Here is a 27,361-nt window from a genome sequence, read left to right on the forward strand (position 1 = left end):
AGACCAATCAGCTCAGTTCATACACACTGACTCTAGGCTAGGTGGTTGGACCATGAAGTCCAAAAGACTTGAGAGTATGATCTAAGAGAGCAGATCAGTGACAGGGTGCTGTGTTTTTGCTTTTGGATGAAGCAACACACAGTCACTTTTTCAGAAGATGTCGGAGCTGTTTTGGGGCGATAAAGGTAGGTAATCAAATTAACTTCTGCCAAGTAATGGCATGACAGCGCAATGAAACTGGGTACACTACATAGAATATTTATCCACTAGAAAGCTTGTTCCATGTCTAAAGTTGAAAATCCACAAATTGGAGAGTCATGAACGGGGGGAGGGGGAACATAGTTATAAACAAGGGGCTAATTATTTAAAACTGGGGTGCATAAAAATATTTTCTCTAAAAGGTAGTGAATCTTTCTGTTCATGAAGGTGGTGGATATATCTCAAAGTTTGAGGAATTGACAAGTATGAAGAAGTCCTTCAGAAGATTTAAAGCCAGTATAGACTAGTCATGATCATATTAAATGATGGGAAGGCCTGAGGGGCTCAATCGGCTGCCCCTTCTATTTTATTGATTTTGTATTGTTCACTTGGACCAGAAGAGCCAAGAAAGCTGGTAAAAGCCACACTAAGCATAAATTGTGGGCAACTACCAGCATTACACAAAAGGGAATGACCTAAATTTCTAGAGAATAATGTCTGAGAATTTTCTGTTTGCCTCAATATGAGTATAATAATAGATCTTCACAAGGAATTTAACAAGATGCCAAATGCCAATATTAATGGAGAGAGTCAAGGAATGTTAACTGATATTCAGGATAACAAGGTTTCCTTTAACCACTCACACCTTGCCTATTCAAGCACCAAGGGGAAGTGCAGATATAACTCACAATCCTATGTACACACACACACACACACACACACACACACACACACACACACACACACACACACACACACACACACACACACACACACACACACACACACACACACACACACACACACACACACACACACACACACACACCACCCCAAATGCTGCATTTGAACTAAGTACAATTAATCTATTGCTTTGGCCTGCACTAGGATCTGCTATACACAGATCAGATGCATTGAATTATGTTAGCTGGAACGATACTCAGCAAACAGCATTAATATTACATTAAAAGTTCTCTCAATCCACATGCTTATTAATGCTGGATGAGAGTAACAACTCTTGTAGAGGAATAATAATACAAATCCAAGGAGAGATGCTACCATACTAGCTTGAAATTTTGAATTAAATAAAAAAAGAAATCTGTAAATAAAGAGCTCATATTAGTAAGAGGGAGCAACACAACTGTTGTGTTGTTGTCGAATGGAATAAGGAGAAATAGGATTTAGCAAAACTATCAGTTAAACCCAAGGGTTAAGGGTAGAAACCCTTGCTACTTCTCCTTGAGTATCGCTACTATTCGTCCTTGGAGCAGGTTGTGCTAATAAAGAAGTGAGGCTTGCAAGAACCTTTGTAAATTAAATCTGAAATGTCTCTGAAAAAGATTATCAAAATTTGATGAAATATTGTAAAATTAATCTGATTAACACTAACCTTGTAATACTAAATGCAGGATGAGATGACTGCAGGACCATTTAGAAACATAGAAACATAGAAAATAGGTGCAGGAGTAGGCCATTTGGCCCTTTGAGCCTGCACCGCCATTCAGTATGGTCATGGCTGATCATCCAACTCAGAACCCTGTACCTGCTTTCTCTCCATACCCCCGATCCCTTTAGCCACAGGGGCCATATCTAACTTCCTCTTAAATATAGCCAATGAACCGGCCTCAACTATTTCCTGTGGCAGAGAATTCCACAGATTCACCACTCTCTGTGTGAAGAAGTTTTTCCTCATCTCAGTCCTAAAAGGCTTCCCCTTTATCCTTAAACTGTGACCCCCTCGTTCTGGACTTCCCCAACATCGCAAACAATCTTCCTGCATCTAGCCTGTCCAATCCCTTTAGAATTTTATACCTTTCAATAAGATCCCCCCTCAATCTTCTAAATTCCAGTGAGTATAAGCCTAGTTGATCCAGTCTTTCTTCATATGAAAGTCCTGCCATACCAGGAATCAATCTGGTGAACCTTCTCTGTACTCCCTCTATGGCAAGAATGTCTTTCCTCACTTTAGGGGACCAAAACTGCACACAATATTCCAGGTGCGGTCTCACCAAGGCCTTGTACAACTGCAGTAGAACCTCCCTGCTCCTGTACTCAAATCCTTTTGCTATGAATGCCAACATACTATTTGCCTTTTTCACCGCCTGCTGTAACTGCATGCCCACCTTCAATGACTGGTGTACAATGACACACAGGTCTCGTTGCATCTCCCCTTTTCCTAATCGGCCACCGTTCAGATAATAATCTGTTTTCCTGTTCTTGCAACCAAAGTGGATAACCTCACATTTATCCACATTAAATTGCATCTGCCATGAATTTGCCCACTCACCTAAACTATCCAAGTCACCCTGCATCCTCTTAGCATCCTCCTCACAGCTAACACTGCCGCCCAGCTTCGTGTCATCCGCAAACTTGGAGATGCTGCATTTAATTCCCTCGTCTAAATCATTAATATATATTGTAAACAACTGGGGTCCCAGCACTGAGCCTTGCGATACCCCACTAGTCACTGCCTGCCATTCTGAAAAGGTCCCATTTACTCCCACTCTTTGCTTCCTGTCTGCCAACCAATTCTCTATCCACATCAATACCATACCCCCAATACCGTGTGCTTTAAGTTTGCACACTAAGCTCCTGTGTGGGACCTTGTCAAAAGCCTTTCGAAAATCTAAATATACCACATCCATTGGCTCTCCCCTATCCACTCTACTAGTTACATCTTCAAAAAATTTTATAGGATTCGTCAGACATGATTTTCTTTTCACAAATCCATGCTGACTTTGTCTGATGATTTCACCTCTTTCCAAACGTGCTGTTATCACATCTTTGATAACCAACTCTAGAATTTTCCCCACCACCGATGTCAGACTCACCGGTCTATAATTCCCCGGTTTCTCTCTCCCTCCTTTTTTTAAAAAGTGGGGTTACATTAGCCACCCTCCAATCCTCAGGAACTAATCCAGAATCTAAGGAGTTTTGAAAAATTATCACTAACGCATCCACTATTTCTTGGGCTACTTCCTTAAGCACTCTTTGATACAGACCATCTAGCCTTGGGGATTTAGCTGCCTTTAATCCCTTCAATTTACCTAACACCACTTCCTTACTAACATGTAAGTTCCTCCATCTCACTAGACCTTCGGTCCCTTACTATTTCCGGAAGATTATTTATGTCCTCCTTAGTGAAGACAGAACCAAAGTAGTTATTCAATTGGTCTGCCATGTCTTTGTTCCCTATGATTAATTCATCTGTTTCTGACTGTAAGGCAGGGGTGTCAAACTCATTTTAGGTCACGGGCCGGATTGAGCAAAATGCAGCTTCATGCGGGCCGGATCAGTCGGACGTGTGCGAACGCAGCTTTCGTTGCCTCCGTTTTTTCAGCCTGCTCTCGTGTGTCTCAGTCTCTGCTATAACTACAAAGTGTTTCATTTTACAAATTCCGTTTCTTATGAAGAAGACTGCCGAATAAACACTAAAAACCCTGAAAACCTGGTACCTGAATAAACTCAGCATTAGCCGTATCATACGCCATAGGCACTTCGATTACTGGGGTCAGCTTTAATAGTAATTAGATATTATCTCGCGGGCCAAAGATAATTCCACCGCGGGCCGGATTTGGCCCGCGGGCCTTGAGTTTGACATATATGCTGTAAGGGACCTACATTTGTCTTGACCAATCTTTTTCTTTTCACATATCTATAAAAGCTTTTACAGTCAGTTTTTATGTTCCTTGCCAGCTTTCTCTCATAATCTTTTTTCCCTTTCCTAATTAAGCCCTTTGTCCTCCTCTGCTGGACTCTGAATTTCTCCCAGTCCTCAGGTGTGCCGCTTTTTCTGGCTAATTTATATGTTTCTTCTTTGGACTTGATACTATCCCTAATTTCCATTGTCAGCCACGGGTGCACTACCTTTCCTGGTTTATTCTTTTGCCAAACTGGGATAAACAATTGTTGTAGTTCATCCATGCGATCTTTAAATGTTTGCCATTGCATAGCCACCGTCAACCCTTTAAGTATCATTTGCCAGTCTATCTTAGCTAATTTACGTCTCATACCTTCAAAGTTACCCTTCTTTAAGTTCAGAACCTTTGTTTCTGAATTAACTATGTCACTCTCCATCTTAATGAAGAATTCCACCATATTATGATCACTCTTACCCAAGGGGCCTCGCACGACAAGATTGCTAACTAACCCTTCCTCATTACTCAATACCCAATCTAGAATGGCCTGTTCTCTAGTTGGTTCCTCGACATGTTGGTTCAGAAAACCATCCCACATGCATTCCAAGAAATCCTCTTCCTCAGCACCCTTACCAATTTGGTTCACCCAATCTATATGTAGATTGAAGTCACCCATTATAACTACTGTTCCTTTATTGCACGCATTTCTAATTTCCTGTTTAATGCCATCCCCAACCTCACTACTACTGTTAGGTGGCCTGTACACAACTCCCACCAGCGTTTTCTGCCCCTTAGTGTTATGCAGCTCTACCCATATCGATTCCACATCCTCCAGCCTAATGTCCTTCCTTTCTATTGCGTTAATCTCCTCTCTAACCAGCAATGCTACCCCACCTCCTTTTCTTTCCTGTCTATCCCTCCTGAATATTGAATATCCCTGGATGTTGAACTCCCATCCTTGGTCACCCTGGAGCCATGTCTCTGTGATCCCAACTATATCATATTCATTAATATCTATCTGCACATTCAATTCATCCACCTTGTTACGAATGCTCCTCGCATTGACACACAAAGCCTTCAGGCTTGTTTTTACAACACTCTTAGCCCTTATACAATTATGTTGAAAAGTGGCTCTTTTTGCTTTTTGCCCTGGATTTGCCTGTCTGCCACTTTTACTTTTCACCTTACTACTTTTTGCTTTTACCCTCATTTTACACCCCTCTGTCTCTCTGCACTTGTTCCCATCCCCCTGCCACATTAGTTTAAAGCCTCCTGAACAGCAGTAGCAAACGCTCCCCCTAGGACATTGGTTCCAGTCCAGCCCAGGTGCAGACCGTCCTGTTTATACCGGTCCCACCTCCCCCAGAACTGGTTCCAATGCCCCAGAAATTTGAATCCCTCCCCCTTGCACCATTTTTCAAGCCACGTATTCATCTGAAATATCCTCCTATTTCTACTCTGACTAGCACGTGGCACTGGTAGTAATCCAGAGATTATTACCTTTGTGGTCCTACTTTTTAGTTTGATATGATCAAGGAGAAAAGCAGAGATATCAATTAAATCAACATCTTTGGTGCAAAGACATGGGAAAATAATTGAATAAACAAACAATATCTGTTCTGCTTGCTCCTGTAAGTACAATAAAGGTATATAAACGGTATTTAAACAGGGGGGAATATGCATGTACAGAACAGTCGCAGAGACTTACTGAGCTATTCTTCTGATTAATCAGTACACACAACAAAACTTCTCTCACCTATTCAGAACCTTTTAATTTTATTTTGCCATCTGGAAAATGGTACTGCAGCATTAAAGCCAGCACCAAAAGGCTCTGGGACAGCTTCTTCCACAAGGCCATCAGCTTGATTAATTTACGCTGACACAATTCTATTTCTAAGTTATATTGACTGTTCTGTTGTATAGCTTACTGTATATACTATTTATTACAAATTGCTATAATTTGCACTTTCACATTCAGTTAGAGATGTAACGTAAGGATTTTTACTCCTTATGTATGTGGAGGATGTTAGAAATAAAGTCAATTCAATTCTAACATTGTACCATAAAGCTTAACAGTTTGAATCATATCTTTTAGAAAAGGAACCCCATCATCTTTACCAGATCTGCACCTCTAATATGAGATCAACATCATTAAGCTGTTTGAAATTGTCTGGCTAAATACACAATTGTGTCAAACCTCAACAAGAACAGCTTGTGTGAGTATGTTCACCAAATTTATGGTAGTGGTTCAAATGGAAAAGCAACTATCAAATTCACCTTCTTACAACAACTAAGACCTAAGACAAGAAATGTAAACAACACAGAAACTACATTTCTTATAAAGTGCAGCCTGGCTTTTATGAAAGGAACATTAGTCCACATTACCCCTTGAAACTACCTCCAGATGACAAATCTTTCTATTCTTGAACCACTTAACATCCAAAAACACATCACATACTATTAGTACCTCAAACACAATTTGAAATATTAGTATCTCAAATTACCTACAATACTGAGCGGGTGATGAATTTTCAGAGGTACTTTCTTGGTTGAGATATAAATGTGAGAATATCTATAGTACTACTTCTAAGATGTAGTTCTGGTGTCTTGGGCTATTACATTAATCAGTGACTAAGCCAGTATCCCGAGGTTATGAAAAGCACTGTATTTATTCAAGTCTTCATTTTGAGCTTTGTAGGCTTGCTTTTTGAACAAAACTAAAGGAAAGAACAGAAAGTTAGAATGATGTATGTGCTTTTTCCTTTCTCTTATCTACAGTCTTCCTCTCTCCTTGCATTCTCCAGGTTCTTACCCATTCATGAGTTCTCATGATTCCAGAAGAAGCTTACACCCATTACTTCATCTGGATCTGTTTGCTAGACAGTGTGGAACATCAAGGACACATTAACTCTTTGATCATACAACACACCTGGACTTCTTTCTAAATAGGCTAAGTGCTAATGATCAGTAGCAGGAGGGGTGAAAGAATTTTCCCTGCTGATAATCATGGATTTGGCAACTCAAATGTTTTATTTCTTAAATCAGCTAACTCTGCAGAGAAGAGAGAAATAAAAATGTATACATCACAGAAAGAGACAATTTACTATCATGCTTCTCTCGACTTATTGTAACAATTAGCCAATTAGACACATTTCTCTGCTTTCCCTTACAACTTTCATATTATTTTCCCTTTTTAATTACATGTCCAATTCCTTTTCAAAAGTTATTATTCAATCTGGTTCCACCAGCCATCCAGGCAATTTATTCTAGATCATATCAAATTGCTTCATAAAATACAATTCTCCTCACCTTCTGTATGACTCTTACCAGACCTATTCCATTTTACATTAATCAGCAACTTATTGGATCTACTTATTCAGCCACTGGGAATGATCATAACAAATGTGTAAAAGGATATCAGAAGACCTAAACTCGGGTAGAGAAACCGACTCATTAGATCATAAGAAATAGGAGCAGAATTAGGCCATTGGGCCCATCGAGTCTGCTGTGTTATTTCATTGTAGCTGATCCATTTCCCTCTCAGCCTCAATCTCCTGCCTTCTCCCTGTATCCCTTTATGCCCTGACTAATCAAGAATCTATCAAGCTCTGCCTTAAATATAACCAATGACTCGACCTCCACAGCTGCCTGTGACAACGAATTCCACACGTTCACCATTGTCTGGCTTAAGAAATTCCTCCTCATCTCCATATTAAATGGACACCTCTCTGTTCTGAGGATGTGTCCTCTGGTCTTAGACTCTCCCACCACAGGAAACATCCTCTCCATATCCACTCTATCAAGGCCTTTTACCACTCGATAAGTTTCAATTAAGTCACCCCTCATTCTTCTGAATTCCAGTGAGTACAGCCCTAGAGCCACCAAACACTCCTTACATGATAAGCTTTCAATCCCAGAATCATTTTTGTGAATCTCCTCGTACATCCAAAGACCTAAGTAAGTGTACTGTCAGAGATTATAGCAATTACCAAACCATAAGGTGACATCTCCTCCTCATTGACCATTGATATAGTTGTACCTGTGGCTGTGTGGCAGGCACAGGCTGCATCACTGTCTGGTATGGGGGGGGGGGGGGGGGCTACTGCACAGGACTGAAAGGTTGTAAATTCAGTCGGCTCCATCTTGGGTACTAACCTACAAAGTACCCAGGACAGTTTCAAGGTGCGATGTCTCAGAAAGGCAGCGTCCATTATTAAGGACCTCCAGCACCTAGGGCATGCTCTTTTCTCACTGTTATCATCAGGTAGGAGGTACAGAAGCCTAAAGGCTCACACTCAGCGATTCAGGAACAGCTTCTTCCCCTCTGCCATCCGGTTTTTAAATGGACATTGAACACTTGGATACTACCTCACTTTTTCAAAATATAGAGTAAGTCTGTTTTTGCCTGATTTTTAATCTATTCAATATAAATATACTGTAATTTATGTATTTAATATTATTATTATTTTCTTTCCATATTATGTATTGCATTGAACTGCTGCTGCTAAGTTAACAAATTTCACGTCACATTCCAGTGATAATAAACCTGATTCTGATACCTCAGGATAGCATCTGGTGACATATATGTACTTCGAACTTTACCTATGACACGACCAGTATTGGGACATTGTGCAGCTAAAAGAGATTAATTGCTAGTTTAATTAGTTTAGCACCACATTGTGGGCTGAAGGACCTGTTCTATGTTCTTCTGGTTTTCACGTAAATATTTGAATGAAAGCAAAAGCATCAGTGGCCAAAATTACCAAGGGCCATGATGAATATTTAATTGAAGATAGGAACATTTTTAAAACAAGACAGGTCTATCATCCACACAAACACTTGTTAGCTTCTAACTGCATTTTCTCTCTAGTGCTTCTTCCTCCTCTGGGCAAATGTTTAAAAAAAAGATCCAGAAGCAAGAAAGAAACTTCTCTCATAAACACTTCAAAGATAGTTTAGATCTTATAGAAGCATGGAATCGTGCACTTCAGCAGGAGCCCATTTAGTCCAGATACTTTGAGTAACACAGAATGGTCGATGGGGCTGTTTCCTCTTGAGGGGCAGAGGCTGAGGGGAGGTGGGGCTGCTTCCTCTTGAGGGGCAGAGGCTGAGAGAGGTTGGGCTGTTTTTTCTCTTGAGGGGCAGAGGCTGAGGGGAGGTGGGGCTGCTTCCTCTTGAGGGGCAGAGGCTGAGGGGAGGTGGGGCTGCTTCCTCTTGAGGGGTAGAGGCTGAGGGAAGTTGGGCTGTTTTTTCTCTTGAGGGGCAGAGGCTGAGGGGAGGTGGGGCTGCTTCCTCTTGAGGGGCAGAGGCTGAGGGAGGTTGGGCTGCTTCCTCTTGAGGGGCAGAGGCTGAGGGAGGTTAGGCTGTTTTTTCTCTCGAGGAGCAGAGGGTGAGGGAGGTGGGGCTGCTTCCTCTTGAGGGGCAGAGGCTGAGGGAGGTTGGGCTGTTTCCTCTTGAGGGGCAGAGGCTGAGGGAGGTTGGGCTGTTTCCTCTTGAGGGGCAGAGGCTGAGGGGAGGTGGGGCTGTTTCCTCTTGAGGGGCAGAGGCTGAGGGGAGGTGGGGCTGCTTCCTCTTGAGGGGCAGAGGCTGAGGGAGGTTGGGCTGTTTTTTCTCTTGAGGAGCAGAGGGTGAGGGGTGATTTGGTAAAAATCATGTGACGCAGACACACAGTAGGCAGCCAGTATCTTTTTCTCAGGGTTAAATTATCTAGTACTAGAAAGCATATATTTTAGGTGAGACAGGGAAAGTTCAAAGGAGATGTGTGAAGCAAGTCGTTTTACACAGAGAGCTGAGGATGTGGAATGCACTGCCAGGGATGTTGGTAAAAGCAGATCGCATAAGAAATTCCAATAAACTTAGACAGGCACATAGTTTTTTAGAGAATGGAGGGAAATTGCCAGTCTGTGAGGAAGAGATGTCACTGAATTAATTAGCTTGGCACAATATCGTGGTCTGAAGTTCCTGTGATATGTTGTATAGTTCTATATTCTGTAACAGAAGGGATAGTTTTCAATAATGGGGAGGATCTTTAACAAAAATGTTAATAACAAGGAAAAAAAGCACGCGAGAAAAATTCACAGGTCTAAATGCAGACAAATCGCCAGGATTCAAAAGCCTGTATCCAATAGAGCTCTTAAAGATAGCGGAGTCAAGGGATATGGGGAGAAAGCAGGAACAGGGTACTAATTGTGGATGATCAGCCATGATCACATTGAATGGTGATGCTGGCTCAAAGGGCCAAAAGGCCTACTCCTGCACCTATTGTCTATTGTCTATTGTCAATAGTTTTAAAGATAGTGGCAGAAAAGATATTGGACCCATTGAAAATCTTCAAAACAGTGACCGCATTTAGAGTCATAGTCATAAAGTGCTACACATAGAAACAAACCTTTAAGCCCATCCAGTCCATACCGATCCAATGGTTTGACTAGTCCCATCTATTTGTACCTGGTCCATAGGCCTTCACACTCTTCTCATCATGAACCTATCCAAACTTCACTTGAACCTGAATCTACCACCAAACTGGACCTGACTATGTATTGAGTCTGACTGTTACTGAATTAGTCATTGTGCTGATGGGTGGGTGGTTGGGAGTGGGATGTGGTTATTGGAGTTGTAAGCTGACGCATATGTCTATGGACATTGGATGAAGGTGATACACTCTGTGGACAACCTTCCTGAGAATTAAATATTTTGCCAGCACTCATCAGTTGAGGTGCTCACACAAGAAATAGCTGTTTGCAGAAGTACTGAAGAGGATATGAGACTTGACAGGAGATATCAAGGCAGAAGGACAACACTTAGAGAGATGCTTAAAAAGACATATATGCTGTCTCTTGGGTAGAAAACAATATGGAAATAGAAATTGGGCAGAATAGATTCTACTTTAAGAATAAAATTAGTTCTGAAAGCTATAAAACGATGACCTAACAGGAATCAACTGCTCACAGTCCTGATTCAAACAGCCACGGATGAAAATAATGACACTGTACATTGAACTAAGAACATCTGCTCTGTGAATACCCAGCTCCTGCAGCATTTTTTAAATGTTTCTAACTGGTCGACAGTTAGCAAAGCACATACAATGAAATTCTCTGGCTCAAAGAATCATGTTTGCTGTCGATGGATGTCACCTAAATATCTCTTCAATGGAGTCAGAGTCCATTTCTTCGGAATTCTGCTATGAGCACTATTATATCTTCTTGTCAATGTTAGCAATCAGAAGGGAAAAATGAGGTTGCATTGACAAGTGAAGGAAATGAACAAAATGTGATATAAAATATTGTGAGATAAAGCTTCTGAGAATTGCACTGGGGTGCTTTGCCATGTTTAAATGGGTGAGTTGAAAGGAAATTGCAGAATAAGTTTTTGTTTACAAAGCGTGAGTATGAGGCACCTGGAATGTGCTGTCAGCAGTTGGCGGTGGAAGCAACACAACAGTGGTGTTCAAAAGACATTTAGAAAGGCAGGGAATGGAGGGATATGGATTATGTATGGGCAGATAGGTTTAGTTTAGTTTAGGTTGGTGTTATGTTCGGCACAGTCATTCTGAGGCAAAAGACCTGTTCCTGTGCTGGACTGTTATATACTATCTATAATCTGAGTTCTATGGATGCTGCCCAAACAAACCTCACCAGGACTCCATTTCCCATACTCCCCCGAAATCATCGGGGCCCAAGTTGCCGTGGGTCCCAGTTCCCAGAAATCCTTTCAAGTCAGTGGGCACCTGATTCCCATGCTACTCTAAAACTCACTGGTATCTTGGTTTTCAATCTGTACTGAGGCACAGTGCTATCCTAAAACTGACTGGCATTTTGGTCCCCAAGCTGCATAGAGACACAATGGGGCCCTGGTTCCTCCAAATTCTTCAAACTTACTGGGGCCCCAATTTCTGTACCATTTAAACTTACCATGTTTACTGGAAAATGTATTATAATATTGTGTAACATAGAAAAAATGAAAAGTAAAAGTGTGTTGGCATATCCAATCAGGGCCTCTGTTGATTGGGGTCGTATATGGATGTGGTGTCTCAGCTGTTTATGTAATACGTCTGGGCAGTACAATATGGAGAGCTGCTGTTGCCCATGCAGAAGGCTCCTCCTCTTCACACAGCTGATGAATCCAAAGGTATGGCCGAGACCAATACAGTTTGGTAGCAGCGGCATCACAATGGTTGATGGTCAGTGTTGAACGCATTGCAGGACTGCCTTAGGGACTCCAGCTCTGGATTTTTCCCTTTGGGTTTACTCCCAAAGCCTTCCCTAAGAGTGGGTATAGCCGCAAAGCAACAGAGGTTTAAGATCAGAGTTTTCTTTTTCCTAAACAAGCTGCCTGATAAACAGCTGGCTGATAAACTCCATCAGTCCAAGGTGACTGGTTTTAAGGTGCCAGCAACCCATCTTTACCCCTTTTCCCCATCAGTATAAATTGTCCCAGCAGACTTGGTTGCTAGGCCGCACTTGAAGGCCAGGGGCTGGACTTGGTTAATTGAGGTTATTTGAGATGCATGTCATTGGGAGCATTTAATAGATAGTGGGAGCTTGTCCCAATTACCACCCCCCCACCCCCTGATTAATAACCTTAAGAAACCTGGCATATCCAACAGTCTGGTGGTGACGAGAGGGCCTACAGGGGTGAGATATGCCAACTAGTGGGGTGGTGCCGCAGCAACAACCTGGCATTCAACGTCAGTAAGAGCTGATTGTGGACTTCAGGAAGGGTAAGATGAAGGAATGCATACCATTCCTCATAGAGGGATCAGAAGTGGAGAGAGTGAGCAGCTTCAAGTTCCTGGGTGTCAAGATCTTTGCGGATCTAACCTGGTCCCAACATATTGATGTAGTTATAAAGAAGGCAAGACAGCAGCTATACTTTATTAGGAGTTTGAAGCGATTTGGCATGTCAACAAATACCCTCAAAAACTTCTATAGTTGTACCATGGAGAGCATTCTGACAGGCTGTATCACTGTCTGGTACGGAGGGGCTACTGCACAGGACCGAAAGAAGCTGCAGAAGGTTGTAAATCTAGTTGGCTCCATCTTGGGCACTAGCCTGCAAAGTACCCAGGACATCTTTAGGAAGTGGTGTCTCAGAAAGGCAGTGTCCATTATTAAGGACCTCCAGCACCCAGGGTATGCCCTTTTCTCACTGTTACCATCAGGTAGAAGATACAGAAGCCTGAAGGCACACACTCAGCGATTCAGGAACAGCTTCTTCCCCTCTGCCATCCGATTCCTAAATGGACATTGAAGCTTTGGACACTACTTCACTTTTTTAATATACAGTACTTCTGTCTTTGCACATTTTTAATAATCTATTTGATATAAGTAATTGATTTACTTGTTTATTTATTATTATGTTTTATTTTATTTATTATTTTTTCACTCTCTGCTATATTATGTATTGCATTGGACTGCTGCTGCTAAATTAACAAATTTCATGTCACATGTCAGTGATAATAAACCTGATTCTGATTCTGATTCTGAAATCTACCATGTAAAGTCCTCTATTTGCAAACACCTGTCTATGAACTCACACAGGCTCTAACACACCTCTCTGCACCCTCCCTGTAAAGGGGCATGTGGTAGGAGGCAGTGACAGTCTCTCCCCCCACTGGCACATCCTTGAGCCAATAACGAGGCTCTGAGCATGCTGGAAGGACTGCACAGGAATTGCCTTCCTCACTACCACACAGAGAAAACCTAAGTGAAGGACTGGAGATTTGAGGCTTCGACGAGAAGAGGCTGAGGATGAGCTTCACTCCAAGTGAGGTAAGGTCAGGTAAGTTCCTTTCAAAGGAGAAAGTTTCAAAAGTTGAGGCAAGTATTGGGTAGGTCATGGCAGCTGAGATCAGCCCCGTGGTTTGTTCATCCTGCAGCATGTGGGAAATCAGGGATACTTCCAGTGTCCCTGACGACTACGTGTGCAGGAAGTGTGTCCAACTGCAGCTTCTGGCAGACCGCATTGAGCGTCTGGAGCTGCAATTGGATTCATACTGGAGCATCTGTGATGCTGAGAAAGTTGTGAATAGCACGTTCAGTGAGTTGGCCACACCGCAGGTAAAGGCTACACAGGCAGAAAGGGAAGGGGTGGCCACTAGACAGTGTAGCAGTAGGCAGGTAGTGCAGGAGTCCCCTGAGGTAATCTCCCTCCTAAACAGATATACTGTTTTGGATACTGTTGGGGGAGATGTCTCATCAGGGGAAGGCAGCAGCAGCTGAGTTCATGGCACCATGGGAGGCTCTGCGGCACAGGAGGGAAGGAAAAGGAGTGGGGGAGCTATAGTGATAGGGGATTCGATTGTAAGGGGAATAGATAGGCGTTTCTGCAGCCGCAAACAAGACTCCAGGATGGTATGTTGCCTCCCTGGTGCAAGGGTCAAGGATGTCTCTGAGTGGCTGCAGGACATTCTGGAATGGGAGGGTGAACAGCCAGTGGCTGTGGTGCACATAGGTACCAATGATATAGGTAAAAAACGGGATGAGGTCCTACAAGGTGAATTTAGGGAGTTAGGAGATAAACTAAAAAGTAGGGCCACAAAGGTAATAATCTCTGGATTACTACCAGTGCCATGTGCTAGTCAGAGTAGAAATAGGAGGATATTTCAGATGAATACTTGGCTTGAAAAATAGTGCAAGGGGGAGGGATTCAAATTTCTGGGGCATTGGAACCAGTTCTGGGGGAGGTGGGACCGGTATAAACAGGACGGTCTGCACCTGGGCTGGACTGGAACCAATGTCCTAGGGGGAGCGTTTGCTACTGCTGTTCAGGAGGCTTTAAACTAATGTGGCAGGGGGATGGGAACAAGTGCAGAGAGACAGAGGGGTGTAAAATGAGGGTAGAAGCAAAAAGTAGTAAGGTGAAAAGTAAAAGTGGCAGGCAGGCAAATCCAGGGCAAAAAGCAAAAAGAGCCACTTTTCAACATAATTGTATAAGGGCTAAGAGTGTTGTAAATGTGGATGCATTAGTGATAATTTTTCAAAACTCCTTAGATTCTGGATTAGTTCCCGAGGATTGGAGGGTGGTTAATGTAACCCCACTTTTTAAAAAAGGAGGGAGAGAGAAACCAGGGAATCATAGACCGGTTAGTCTGACATCGGTGGTGGGAAAAATGCTAGAGTCGGTTATCAAAGATGTGATAACAGCACATTTGGAAAGAGGTGAAATCATCAGACAAAGTCAGCATGGATTTGTGAAAGGAAAATCATGTCTGATGAATCTTATAGAATTTTTTGAAGATATAACTAGTAGAGTGGATAGGGGAGAGCTAGTGGATGTGGTATATTTAGATTTTCAAAAGGCTTTTGACAAGGTCCCACACAGGAGATTAGTGTGCAAATTTAAGGCACACGGTATTGGGGGTATGGTATTGATGTGGATAGAGAATTGGTTGGCAGACAGGAAGCAAAGAGTGGGAGTAAATGGGACCTTTTCAGAATGGCAGGCAGTGACTAGTGGGGTATCGCAAGGCTCAGTGCTGGGACCCCAGTTGTTTACAATATATATTAATGATTTAGACGAGGGAATTAAATGCAGCATCTCCAAGTTTGCGGATGACACGAAGCTGGGCGGCAGTGTTAGCTGTGAGGAGGATGCTAAGAGGATGCAGGGTGACTTGGATAGTTTAGGTGAGTGGGCAAATTCATGGCAGATGCAATTTAATGTGGATAAATGTGAGGTTATCCACTTTGGTTGCAAGAACAGGAAAACAGATTATTATCTGAACAGTGGCCGATTAGGAAAAGGGGAGATGCAACGAGACCTGGGTGTCATTGTACACCAGTCATTGAAGGTGGGCATGCAGGTACAGCAAGCGGTGAAAAAGGCAAATGGTATGTTGGCATTCATAGCAAAAGGATTTGAGTACAGGAGCAGGGAGGTTCTACTGCAGTTGTACAAGGCCTTGGTGAGACTGCACCTAGAATATTGTGTGTAGTTTTGGTCCCCTAATCTGAGGAAAGATATTCTTGCCAAAGAGGGAGTACAGAGAAGGTTCACCAGATTGATTCCTGGGATGGCAGGACTTTCATATGAAGAAAGACTGGATCAACTAGGCTTATACTCACTGGAATTTAGAAGATTGAGGGGGGATCTTATTGAAATGTATAAAATTCTAAAGGGATTGGACAGGCTAGATGCAGGAAGATTGTTTGCGATGTTGGGGAAGTCCAGAACGAGGGGTTACAGTTTAAGGATAAAGGGGAAGCCTTTTAGGACTGAGATAAGGAAAAACTTCTTCACACAGAGAGTGGTGAATCTGTGGAATTCTCTGCCACAGGAAACAGTTGAGGCCAGTTCATTGGCTATATTTAAGAGGAAGTTAGATATGGCCCTTGTGGCTAAAGGGATCAGGGAGTATGGAGATAAAGCAGGTACAGAGTTCTGAGTTGGGTGATCAGCCATGATCATACTGAATGGCGGTGCAGGTTCGAAGGGCCGAATGGCCTACTCCTGCACCTATTTTCTATGTTTCTATGTTTAAGTGCCTCCTGAAGTTTTAGTGAAAAACATTTTGGCAAATGGTTGTGAAAAAGACCAATTGGGTCTATGCTTTCTTTTCACCACAGAATTCTGATATATTCTGGGTAGACCAATTGGCTGATGTGATTCCCCTTCAGAAACTTTTACATTCAAAAAGGTTAAGAAAGTGGTTTGCTAGAATGGCCTGTGGCTACTTAGCCAGCATAGTCAGACAGAGGCTGCTCACAGTTTCTTTATGTGCATTACTATGCTTCCCTGTCCCAAGGTTCTATCTTGGACATCGAGTGCATGTCTTCAGTCTTCTGTTTCTCCTCCTTGACTGTAGCGTGAGAAGAGGTCATGCTCTATGTGATGGGGGACCTTAATGATCGATGTACCTTTTTTAAGGTATTGCGTTTTGAAGATGTCCTTGAAGCTAGTGCCCCAGAAGGAGCTGACTGAGTTTACAACTTTCTGTACCTTTTTCTAATCCTGTGCAGTGGCCCCTCCATACCAAATGGCGATGCAACCGGTTAAAATGTTCTCCACCTGTAGAAATTTGCGAGAGTCTCTGGTGATATACTAAGTCTCCTCGAACTCCTAATGACATATAGCCTCTGTCATGCTTTTTTGTAATTGCATCAATATGTTGGGCTCAGGATAGATCCTCAGAGATGTTGCCAGGAACTGAAACTGCTTACCCTTTCCACTGTTGATCCCTCAATGAGGACTGGTGTGTGTTCCCCTTCCTGAAGTCCACAATCAATTGCTTGGACTTACTGATGTTGAGTGCAAGGTTGTTTTGCATCACCACTCAACCCGCTGATCTATCTCACTCCTTTACACCTCCTCATCATCATCTGAAATTCTGCCAGCCATAGTTGTGTCATTGGCAAATTTACTCGTATCCATTTGCAGAGGCCCAGGTTTTAGAGCTTGTTGATTAGAACTGAAAGTATAAAAGTGTTGAGTGCTGAGCTTTAGTGAATGAACAGCAGCCTGATGTAGGTATTGCTTTTGTCTAGGTGATCTAAGGCTGAGTAGAGAGCAAGTGAGATTGCATCCACTGTAGAGCTATTGTGGCGGTAGACAAATTGCTTCGTGCAAGTCCTTGCTTTGGCAGGAGTTAAATCTGATCATGACCAACCTCCAAAAGTACTTTATCACAGTAGATGTGAGTGCAAATTGGGTGATAGTCATTAAGACAGCTCTTCATCCTCTTCTTGGGTAATGACTGATACGATTGTCGCTCTTTTGAAGCAGATATGAACCTCCAACTGCAGCAGTGAAAGATTGAAGAAGTCCTTGAAAAACTCCTGCTAGTTGGTTGGCACAGGATTTCAGAGCCTTACTAGGTAGACCATCAGGGTCTGATGCCCTGCGAGGGTTCACCCTCTTGTAGGATCGTCTGAAGTCGGCCTCCAAAACAGAGGTCACAGGGTCATCAGATGCTGCAGGGATTCACACAGGTGTAGTTTTATTCACCATTTCAAAGTGTACATATAGTGGGCAAAGGTTTACCTGAGCTGGCTATGGGCTAGCCTCAGAGATATATACTGAAGCAGAAATTAGTTGCTGCTAGATGAACCACAGATTGGATGAAGAAGTCTTGTAGTTGTAAATGACTGATTGGAGAGACCTCCTTGATTTCAGATCGAACTAGAAAACATTCCAATCTGATTGTTGATGAGGACAATATGACCAGTTACCAAAATGTTCACTAAAACCACTATTTTGGACAATGAACCCAACACGTACAACAAATATTTTGTTAAAGGTCTCTTATTCCAGACTGATTAGATGGATCTTCAACATTGTTCTGCTGATAAGGCATATATTTCTGTGTTCTGGAAGTTTGCAAGCAATTTTTTTGTCAGATGCAGAACAGGTTGAGCAGTGTAGATCACCTACCCCAAAATTGCTCTGAGCATATTGGCAATAATGATAGGCAGAATCTTGTGTTTGCCATTTAATTCACTGAATTCCTCCTCTACAGCGATCCCGATCACTTGCTGTGCAGTTGGCCTAAATTATTTTTGGAGTTGCGGTGTCTCCTCCTGTCTCTTCCACATCACTTGGAAACCTTGAAGATAAAGAATACCTTGCTGTCAGCTTTCCTCCCTTCCTATCAGTGCAACATGAAGTCAAACAGAGCCTTCCAGCTCTCTAAAGAATTCTATTCTGGATCATCATCTTCTTCTTCTTCTGTCCTTAGATTCAAAGATGTCTTGCTTCCATGTGATTTTGTGAATTCTGAGGTAGCTGATGAGATTAAAGTGGGACTGACAGACTTGTACACAGACAGGGAAGCAGGGTGGCAGTTTTGAGGCCTGCAGTTTTGTTTTGTTTTGTAGTATATCCTGGATTTCTGTACTCCTGCTATTTTGCCAGGAGATTTTCAAAGCCATCCAGTAAGAATGTTGCATTTCTTCAAGAAAGCTTAAGTCATAGTCTTGCACCTCCTATTCTGTCAATCTCCTGTCATGATGGATAACAAACAAATGAGACTTCCATCCTCAGTAACTGACTCTTCTTCATGAGATTGAGCCTTGTTCCAGTGATCCACAGCATAACAGAATACCAGAGGTGCTGCGTTCACGGACCGTCAGCATTGTCAAGGACCCTCATATCCATCCCACAATCTCTTTGCTCAGGCAGAAGGTACCACAGAATAAAAGCAAGGACTGTCAGGCTGGGTAACAGCCTCTTACTCAGGCTGTGAGGTTGATGAACACCCTGCTACCCGATTTATGGCAGCACAAGTACCATTGTACTATCAGATATTTAACTATATGTCACATATGCACTTTATGTACACCAACAGATTTTTTAAAATATTTATTAATATTATTGTGTTAATACTATTTGATGTGTTGTATGTGATATACATACTGTGTTTTTCACCTCGGTCACAGAGGACCGTCATTTCTTTTAGCTGTATTAACATGTTGGTTCAATGACAATAAACTTGAACTTGAGATCTGAAATTGATTGGCCTGTGTATCTAAGGAAGAACCATATCAAATTTAGAATCAGAGACGGTTTAAATTCCTGCTGAAGAACATAACATGCAAACATACAAGTTAGAACAGAAGTAGGCCACTCAACCCCTCCAGCCTACTCCATCATTTAATACAGGGGACTGAGTAGTTCACCCGAACTCGAGAGGGAGCAATATCCTTGCTGGTAGGCTTGCTAGCATGGTTCGGAAGGGTTTAAACTAATTTGCAAGGGGAATGGGACCCGTAGCAATAGAGCAGTGAAAGAAGTGCATGGAGGGTTCCCCAGGGCACCACTGCTCAGTACAAGAGGACATGGCTTTAAGGTAAGGGGAGGGAAGTTCAAGGGGGATATTAGAGGAAGGTTTTTCACTCAGAGAGTGGTTGGTGCATGGAATGCACTGCCTGAGTCAGTGGTGGAGGCAGATACACTAGTGAAGTTTAAGAGACTACTAGACAGGTATATGGAGGAATTTAAGGTGGGGGGTTATATGGGAGGCAGGGTTTGAGGGTCGGCACAACATTGTGGGCCGAAGGGCCTGTAATGTGCTGTACTATTCTATGTTCTATATGTTCCTTTATTATCATGAATTTAAACTGTCTCTGGATCTCCCTGTTGAATTCAATACAGTCCTCAAGTTCAGCAGAGAAATTCAATGACTGTTTAAAAGCAAAAATATTGTGATCCTCTTTCATAATCCCATTCCTTCTGTAAAATTAGAACATGCATTTTCAGTACCAACTATTTTAACTGCATTTTGATCATGGAAAAGCTCAACCTTATCGGCTCCCATTAATTAATATACTTACTAAACAAAAATCTATTGATCTCAGTCCTGCAAAATTCCATTGTCAAGACATTCACAGTGCTTAGCAGAGCAAGTTTCTGATATCTACTGTTCCTTCAGTGAAGGACTATGTTCTTCTTGTATCTTGGTGGTCCAATCAATATTAATGAATACTGGTGAATCAGTTGAAATGAGCTTTGCAAAAAATTGGTTTAGGTGTGCAAGTGTGCTATCTGGCTCAGTGCCTAGTAGACTACAAATCTGCTGTGTTGTAGCTCCTGTGTACTAACTGCTGACACAAAAAGAATCAATGCCAGCTTGTAGCAAAGGCTTTATTAAAGCAGGTTCATTATCAGTCCTTCTTCCAGAAGGACAGTAAAAACTCCAGAAGGCTAGACTGTCCATCATTGCAGAAGCAATTTTTGTTGCAAAACTGATAAGACTGCATGTAACACTAATTTTACACCCCATCTAAGACTGTGGAAGGCAATATTGACCAGATGTAGAATTGGAATCTCACACAGACCTGAGTTTCCTGCCCACTTATTTATGTTAAAGTACACCACTATGCCAATGTGTTCAAATGTATTGTGAGCGAGGGATAGGGGCGTCTGGTGTGGGTCAGAGGTATCTCACATAGATGTAAAATCACTTGTCACCGCAGTTCTTCCTTCAAGAAGAATTGAATGCACCTGTGCTAATGGGCTAAGCTTTTGAAATAAGTTACACATTACATAGAAAACCTACAGCACAATACAGACCCTTCAGCCCATAAAGTTGTGCCGAACATGTCCCTACCTTAGAAATTACAAGGCTTACCTATAGCCCTCTATTTTACTAAGCTCCATGTACCTATCTAAAAGCCTCTTAAAAGACCCTATCGTATCCGCCTACACAACTGTTGCCAGCAGCCCATTCCACGCACTCACCACACTCTGCGTAAAAAACTTACCCCTGACAACTTCTCTGTACCTACTCCCCGGCACCTTAATCCTGTGTTCCTCGTGTGTCAACCATTTCAGCCCTGAGAAAAAGCCTCTGACTATCCACACGATCAATGTCTCTCATCATCTTATACACCTCTATCAGGTCACCTCTTATCCTCCTTCATTCCAAGGAGAAAAGGCAGAGTTCACTCAACCTACTCTCATAAGGCATGCTCCCCAATCCAGGCAACATCCTTGTAAATTTCCTCTGCACCTTTTCTATGGCTTCCACATCCTTCCTGTAGTGAGGCAACTCCAAGTGGGGTCTGACCAGGGTCCTATATAGCTGTAACATTACCTCTTGGCTCCTAAATTCAATTCCACAATTGATGAAGGCCAATACACCATACGCCTTCTTAACCACATTACACGCGATGATTTCTCACTGGCATGGAAGGGAAAGGATACGGATAGTTTGATAAGCTGCAGATGGTCTAAGACAAACTATTATCTCACATCCTTCTGAATTCATAAGACCATAAGATATAGGAGCAGAAGTAGGCCATTCGACCCATTGAGTCTGCTCCGCCATTCAATCATGGGCTGATCCAATTCTTCTAGTCATCCCCACTCCCAATTCCCAATGCCTGTTTTCAAGGGTTGTGGGTGAGCCCTGTAGATTTTGAATTTCATGGAAATTGTGCTATGTGATCTTCAGTAAAGTGAGTTTTGATCATGGTACTTTGTTGTAATTCTCTAAGGGGAAAGAGCTGTGAGTTATTAATTGTCTTGTTTTATTAAGTTTGTTTGTCACCTTGATTGTTCAGGAATATCCTGTGATGTTAGAGAATTCCTGCCCAAATTTAGCTTGTAATATTGAAATGCCTGGACAACTGATTCAGTACACTTGCAAAAGTAGTGCACTTTCATTGCGATTTGCCCTCTGTATTAAATGAAAATTTACAGCACAGAAACAGACCATTCGGCCCATTGGACCCACACTGATTTAACATTTCATTTGAGCCATCTCCTCTTTATTTCATTTTATCAGCAGCTAGATCAAAATCATTTCAATTTAAATTGTAATAATATGGTAAAACAGCTTGAGATTAAAGAGATGAACCCTTAGACTAATGACAGAGGAGATAAAATGCTTTTCTCTTCAAATTATTTCAGATTGAGAGCAGTAAGCCAGCTGAAGCATTAAATGAAGTGCAGATTAACTGTTATTGAAGAACTAAATAAATTTCAGCATGGGAGCTAGTTATGTTAACTCATGACTAATATATATATATATATAATAGGAAATGGATTGCATTCATCAACTTTGAATTTTTCAGATTCTAAAGACAGTTTAGATGCATCTTTTAATTTTCATTCAAATCAAACATTAAAGAAGTCATGAAATATTTCAGAGGTGATTACATCTCATTCTAACCCTCACCTGCTACCTTTGCTTACAACTGCTGGGGGAAGAATGTGGGTGAGTCCTGAAAACAGGTGCTGGAATTGTGGATTGCAAACCATCTCTGGTACTAATGGCACTTTCTCTGATGTAGTCTTCAATGGAGATTATCCTGATGGGCTAATTTCAAATAACAGGAAGGCAATTGTAAAAATCCTTTCTAATCACAAAGAATAAAATATTAGAGACTAAGAGGCAGACAAATCACAGACAGTCAAGGGTTTTAAAGGAAGTGGCAACAGAGATGTGTATTCATTGGCTGAATTTTTTTCAAAACTAGCTAAATTCTGAGAGGGTACCAGAAGACTGGAAAACCTTCAATGTGAATCCCTTGTTCATAAAAGAAGAAATCAGAAGGCATGAAAGCATAGACCAACTGGTTTGACATCTACTGTTGCCAAGATATTTCATTCAATATTCAAAGAGAGTCAACATGTTTTAATGAGAAGTTAATCATGACTGACAAATTTGCTCAAATTCCTTGAGGATGTGACAGGGAGAATCAATAGAGGGCAATTTATGCATGTATTGTATTTAGATTTCCAAAAGGAATTTGTCAAGGCATTTTCAGAGGCTGGTGCATAAACTAATTGCCCAAGAGATTGGTTCTTGGCCCTCAATCATTTACTATTTATATGAATGACCTGGAAGAAGGAATGAAACGCAAGGTCTCCAAAGTTGTCAATGATATGAAAACAGGAGGAAGGACATGTTGTAGTGCAGACATTGTGATTCTACAATGAGATAAGACAAGCAGAGTAACTGAGCAAAAATCTGGCAAATGGAATTAAATATGGGGAGTGTGAGGTCATCTACTTAAATTCAGCAGGATCTAGGTGTTGTAGTGCGTGAATCACAAGAAGTTAGCAGGTTGGTCCACATTCTGTTTAAGAAAGCTGATGGTATTCTGGCCTTTATTGCGAAGGAGTAGAAATTTGTTACAATTGTAATGGGTGCTAGAGAGACCACACGTGGAATACTGTGGAAAGTTTTGGTCCCCTTACCTAAAAAACAATACCTGTATGTAATAGAATTGGAGATTCTGGGATGAGAGGGTGCCCTATCAAAAGAAACTAGGTAATTTTGGTTCTATATTTCTTTAAGTTTGGAAGTCTAAGGAATTACCTTAATCAAATATATGTATATAGAAGGGGGTCTGAAAGGGTTTATGATGAGATGCTTTTATTAATTAGAGTCACAAGCAAGGGGAAATAACTACAAAATAAGGCACTGATCATTTAAAGCTGAAGTTCATAGAAATTTATTTCCTTGGAAGCTGATGAAGAGGTGGCACAGTAGTGAGGTGGTCAGTGTAATGCAATTACAGTACCAACAGCCTGGGTTCAACTCCCACTGCTGTCTGTAAGGTGTTTGTATATTCTCCCTGTGACCATGTGAGTTTCCTTCAGGTGCTTCAGTTTCCTCCCACATTCCAAAGAAGTATGGGTTGATAGATGAATTGGTCACATGGGATGTAATTGAGTGGCATGAGCTGTTGGACTTGAAGAGCCTGTTACCATGCTGTATCCTTGAATTAAAAAAATAAAATCTCAGGAATTCTCTGCTCCAAGAGTGAAGGTCAGATTGCAGGATATATTTAAAATGGAAACAAATAAATATTTGAAAGATCAAGGAATTGGGGGTTATGGGAAACTGGCACAGAGGAGGGGTTGAGGCAAGCATAGGTCACCAAGTATCAAATTGAATAGTAGAACAGGCTTCAGGAGTCTGGTGGCTTACTCAACACCTATGTTCTTGCAAAGGCAACCCATTATTCCTTTCACTACCTGCTCCCTACCGTGTGCTCTGGATACTCACAAGCAGCAGTGGATGGAAAATTGTGAGAGTAGAGTATTAAAGAGAGCTACACTCTGGACAGGACTGCCACTCTAGAAAATGGGTGAACAAGGGTCTTCAATTGCAAATCAGCACTAGAACCTGAACAGGCGTTCAACAGAGTGGATAAACTGGATTAATTCCTATCAATTCTCTAAGGAGGCTGAAGGCAACTTGAGAGGTTTATAAAATCATGTGGGGTGTAGATAATAGTCAGAACTTCTTACTTGGATAAGGAAAGACAAGAGCTAAAGTGCACAAGTTTAAGGTTAGTTTTAAGGTGAGAGGCATACAGGTTTATTTAAAGGAGATCAGAATGAAAGGTTTCCCACACAGAGGGTCATGAATATCTGGAACATTCTGCTAGAGGAGTTGTGGAGGCAGGTGCAAATTACAACAATTAAAATACATTCAGACAGGGACTTAGGAAGGAGCAACAGAGAGGGATACAGGACTAATAGAGGCAAGTAGGATTAGCATAGGTAGGCACCACGGTCAGCATAGGTGATGTGGGCCAAGAAGGTCCATTTCTGCGTTGTATGATTTGATGACTCGCAACACCGGCAGCTAAGCTACATCCCTCAAACCCAGTGCATGACATGCATTGATCTTTACTTTGCAGGCAAAGAAGGCAGATAGAAAAGTCACCAGAAACTAACCCAAGGTGTATAGGAATACTTGCATTTTTAATACCCATGGAAGTGAATGAGATGACCACCATGGGAAGGCCCACCAGCAACATATATATATAAAAAAATTCAATTTTTATGCTACTTAAGCAAAAACAAAGATAGTCAAAGACAGAGGCAGGATATGCACATGGTGAGACAGACAATTATGCAAGGAGACCAAGTAGGAGTACAGGGCTATCCAGGAACAAAGACTGTAGATATGTTTAATGCAGATGTCCAAAGAAGTCAGCTGTTGGCTCTATACATCATAACTGAAAACCTCCCAGAAACCCTACATTCCATATCAAGTTCAAAAGAACACTGGCAGGGATGATGGCTGAACAGCAGTGGCTAGAAGTTATGGAAGCAATTTGGAGGCCACAGGATATATAGATCCCAAAGAGGAATAAGTATTTTAAAAGAAAGATGTCATAACGTGGTTAACAAGAGAAGTCAAAACCAACATAAAAGCCAAAGAGAGGGCATATAATAAAGCAAAAGTTAGTGGGAAGTTAGAGATAGAATATGATGATGAGAGGCATTGATCGTGTGGCTAGTCAGAGGCTTTTTCCCAGGGCTGAAATGGTTGCCACAAGAGGACACAGGTTTAAGGTGCTGGGGAGTAAGTACAGAGGAGATGTCAGTGTTAAGTTTTTTACACAGAGAGTGGTGAGTGCGTGGAATGGGCTGCCGGCAATGGTGGTGGAGGTGGATACGATAGGGTCTTTTAAGCGACTCCTGGATAGGTACATGGAGCTTAGAAAAATAGAGGGTTATGGGTAACCCTAGTAATTTCTACGGTAGGGACATGTTCAGCACAACTTTGTGGGCCGAAGGGCCTGTATTGTGCTGTAGGTTTTCTATGTTTCTATGAAAGTACGTTAGCCAATAATATTGTTAAAGAGAATACCAAAAATTTCTTTGGATACAGAAAGTGTAAAAAGAGAGGCAAGAGTGGATATTAGACCACTGAAAAACATTGCTGGAGAGCAATATTTTGAGAATCTGGTATCTAGTTTAAAGGAAATTGGTGAAATTGCCCATATTTACCTGATGGGAAAAGAAGACACTTGGACACACTCACTGGCAGTGTCTTTGCACTGTGATGATGATGCTATCAGTGTCAGTGTGCAAAATTGATTGCGCCAGCGGATTACTGCTGCATGCAAGCATGGAAGTGACCCGTATGTTGTAGGTGGCCCCATCCCACGATGGATGTGGAAGTGCTAAATGGAGACAAAGGACTGGGAACAATGCACATCACTGCCAGGAGATCGTCTTCAGCACACGCTTGTATCCGTCCCAAGTGAAGATGCCATTTATTCACTGGGGGGGAACCCTTCAGGATACGACTTCCAGTGTTGTCATTATTATGTGGTCTGTGATAATTTGTGGGTTGAAGCTAATCAGCTGGAGACGGCAGCATCTTGTGCTGCTGGTGTTAACCTTAATGGAACTATCTATCTACTGGGTGGGGAATAGAATGACCTGAACTTCTTTACCAAACCATCTTGTTTCATTCTGTGTTTTTGACACGCCTTCCAGGACATGCCAGTTAAAGTCATATCACATCCCCTTTGCAGGCCGTATGCATGCTGCTATTAACAAGGACCTGATTTCTATAGTAGCTGAGAGAGATTCTCTGCTATGTTAGAATCCACTGCTTGACAGCTTCACCAGACTGCGCTTCCCAGAGGTTTGGAGTCCTGTGCCCTCCCTGTGGAAGATTGCCAGCTGCAACGGGTGATTTATGTTTTCAGAGATAAGTGTAAAAAGGGTGATGCCAGAACAGTAAAACTGAACCCAGCCACATCTGTAGTATCAGTGATAAATGGAATTGAGATATTGCTGACGATTTGGCAATTTGTTTTGACGTGATTCTAACCAAGTACAGTAAACTGCAGTTTTTAGGATTTAATTTGTTGAGTGCACGAAGTTATTTTTTTTAAACTTCTGCAGATGACAAAATTTCAGTACTATGTTTGTTTTCTAAGACATTAATTGACCTAAACACTGTCAGACTATTGTCATGTTCTTTCCCAGACCGAGACCATTTGCAGAGGTAGTTCTACTTCTACCTAAAGACTGATCTAGAGATTAAAGTTCTGTACCAGGTTCATAGTGGCCTTACAAAGGTCAGGCGGGGAGTGTGTTGCCCTTAAGGCATTTATTTAACTTTATTAAATTTTCGCTTTAAATAATTTGTTTGTAACTATTTCTAGTTAAAGTTAAAGGTTGATAACCATGTTACAGTTTACAAAGGTAAAATTCATTGTCCGTGATATATCGCGGCATGTGATGACGTCACCCCTGGTTTCGCCACGTCTTGTGGGTAAGTTTCGTTTTGAAGGAACAGGAAGGTGGGGTCCTGCACATGCAGG

General features: G+C 41.9%; 1 protein-coding gene and 1 pseudogene across 3 annotated transcripts in view; one reads left to right on the forward strand and one right to left on the reverse strand.

Annotated features, from left to right (window-relative positions):
* The window catches only part of shank3a (SH3 and multiple ankyrin repeat domains 3a), a 1,154,364-nt gene that overhangs the window by 974,521 nt on the left and 152,482 nt on the right, over positions 1–27,361 (reverse strand). The gene's annotated exons all lie outside the window — the stretch shown is intronic.
* LOC140738211 (kelch repeat and BTB domain-containing protein 4 pseudogene) lies at positions 158–26,858 on the forward strand (annotated as a pseudogene).

This window comes from Hemitrygon akajei, chromosome 14 (genome assembly GCF_048418815.1).
Source record: "Hemitrygon akajei chromosome 14, sHemAka1.3, whole genome shotgun sequence".
In the NCBI taxonomy this organism is placed as follows: Eukaryota; Metazoa; Chordata; class Chondrichthyes; order Myliobatiformes; family Dasyatidae; genus Hemitrygon; species Hemitrygon akajei.